The sequence below is a fragment of the Ixodes scapularis genome, unplaced genomic scaffold, assembly GCF_016920785.2.
Source record: "Ixodes scapularis isolate PalLabHiFi unplaced genomic scaffold, ASM1692078v2 ptg001864l_1__unscaffolded, whole genome shotgun sequence".
Classification (NCBI taxonomy): Eukaryota; Metazoa; Arthropoda; class Arachnida; order Ixodida; family Ixodidae; genus Ixodes; species Ixodes scapularis.
This window is the reverse complement of record NW_024610203.1, coordinates 72,766-75,389: the sequence shown is the minus strand read 5'-3', so window position 1 is coordinate 75,389 and position 2,624 is coordinate 72,766. Positions and strand designations below refer to the sequence as shown.

Here is a 2,624-nt window from a genome sequence, read left to right as displayed (position 1 = left end):
AATTTCACCTCCTGTTTAAATGTTTCCCAGCGCTCGCTTGCACTGCCTCCTTTCAGTTGCGCGTCCCTCCAGATTGTCTTAATACAGGAAAGGAATGGTTCATCCTTTAAAATTTTTGCATTCATTTTCCATAATTCCCATGAGAAACTGGCCCCCTCTTTCTTTTTACCTAATTGGAATGTGACAAGGCAGTGATCGCTAAAAGCAACGTAGTCTACAGAATAACTCCGACACAAATATACCAGATCCGATGCAATATACGCCCGGTCCAGTCTCGCGTGACTGACACCCTGAAAGTGCGTGAAAGGCATACAGTTTGACCGAGGCACACAACATGCGACGTCTTCCAGAACAAAATCTTCAATAATGTTATTTAATTCTAGGGTACTGGCATCCCTATAGCGCGTTCGGTTGGACCTGTCTTCAGCTCGGCAGACACAATTGAAGTCACCCAAAATGATCAGAAAACGATCGGACTGGCAATGTTGGTAAACGTTTTGGAAAAAAACCCGGCGCTCCTCAGCCTCATTAGGTGCATAAACACAAATGACACGCCATTCATTTCCCATAACATAAAAATCACACATGACAAACCTCCCAGATGGGCAGGTCGTGACGGTTTGCACGGCAGCACCTAGAGATTTTCTGAGGAGCAGGCAGCAGCCAGCCGAGAAACCAACAGCATGACTCACGCAGACTTCATACCGCGCCAGAAAAGGCCGTACCATGCAGTCAGTCTGGTCCTCGCTCTCGACTTTGGTTTCCTGAATAGCGACAATGTCCAGGTCATGCTCGGTGAACAGCCAATAGAGCTGTTGCTGCCGTCGTGTGGCTGCAAGTCCGCGAACGTTCAACATAGCCACGCGCAAGGCGTTTTCAAGGGAAACCATCGGAAAGCGAGTCTCAGACCTCGTGCGCTTGGGTCAGCTCTCGCCGTATACCTGGGAAGAGACGAAGAACGGCTTCGGCCAGCGCGTCGTCCCCTCTTGCTCGTCACTATGAACCAGGGTCCCTCAGTCTGCTGGAGCGTCTGGTCGGTTCCCTGCTCCGGGTCGCTGAGCCGCCGCTTGATCGCCTCGGTCGCGAAGTCCATCGCTGTACCATCTCCGGCGTCCAGTGCGTCAGTCGCGTCCTTAGCTGCCGGTGTCGTTTCACTGGTCTTCTTCGCGTTAGGCTCATTTTCACCGACAGTGCCTTCTGCCGTCAACGTTACGGTGGAGACCTGGCCTTTTGGCATCGGCGTCAGCTCGTGTTCCTGCTCACCGGACTCTTGACGGTCTTGCGAAGAAATCCTCGCGGTTGGAGTCGCCGCCGCCTCGGCGTCCTCCTCGTCCATTACGAGGTTTCTGTCCTGGCTGTCAGTGGTCTTGCAGGCAACAGCTCGAGCATACGACCGTACGCAATCCGAGGCCTCATGCCCGAAGGCTCGACACTCCTCGCACCTCGGCACTCTGCAGTCGCGCCGTATATGTCCCGTGCGTCGGCAGCGGAGGCACACCGGCGCCCGTCAGGGGACGACAACCAGGAGCGGGCCTCCGTAGAGGCGGAGCTGATGCGGCAGGGACTCCGGTGTTACGCCTTCGCGGAGCACCATGCGGACAAAGACGGTAGTGGAATCCACGTCTGCCAGGCCCTCGATTCTCCACTTCTCTTGGGTGACACCCTTGACCTCCCCGTATGTCTCGAAGGCCCGTCGAAGGGCGTCTGCAGTTACGTCGAATGCCACCCAGTGGACTTTTACCTTCAGCTCTCGTTTTTCTGGATCAATGACCAGGCATGGTCGCCCCTTCACCAGCATGGTCCCCTCTCGCAGAAGCTTCTCTTTGTCGGAGGCGGTGTGCAGCTTCAGCAGCCATACGTGCCCCATTTGAAACGCGCCAAGTCCTGCTACGTCTTCCCGAACTCCCACCTGGTTCAGAGGCCCTACGAAGTCTTCAGCACGGTACGGCCGGCCCCGGGTATCAGCGTGCAGCACAAGGCTGCATTTCATGGCTTCTCCTGTCGGCAGGGTAGGCAGTATCAGTGCGTAGTCGTTGGGAACATCGCCGCGTACGGCATCACCGCGGCTCAGAGCCGCCGTCATCGAGCTCACAGCGGAGCGATCCATTCCACGTGCGCACGCTACCGCGTTCGAAATTGGAATCCACGCTACGCTACGCCGTTTCTTAGAGAACTAGATTTCACCATCCGTTTTGTACGAGATGCTTCGGTTGCAAATGCAGTTAAGCCGTCAGCATGTTATGCAAAGTACTCGTACATCACTCGCCGTACTTCAGTTCTACTCACCTGCCATGTAGAGTACTTTCGCGTCGTAGAACGATCCTTTTGTTCGCGCGTCACCGGCCCAGTGGACCTGGTACACCTCGTCGTCTTCAACTACACCGCTAAAGTCCCTTACATCGTCGGAACTCACAACAGGCCGGGTCTTGTCGAGTAGAAATTCTACTAAAGCATAAGACATTGTAGAGCCCGGGCAGGATCGACAGGTTGGAGCAAGCGGGCAAACAAAACGAGTCGAGAGCGATCGTTCATGAAAGCTCGGCGAAGCCTCTATGGGCGAAGCGAAGTGCGAAGTGTCCTGTTCGGCGCTTCGGCGGGCTTCTGATCACGGTTGTCGGTCGGTT

General features: G+C 55.1%; 1 pseudogene; it reads right to left on the bottom strand.

Moving 5' to 3' along the window:
* Positions 1-1,300: 1,300 nt before the first annotated feature.
* Positions 1,301-2,002, bottom strand: LOC115325114 (annotated as a pseudogene).
* Between the last annotated feature and the right edge of the window lie 622 nt (positions 2,003-2,624).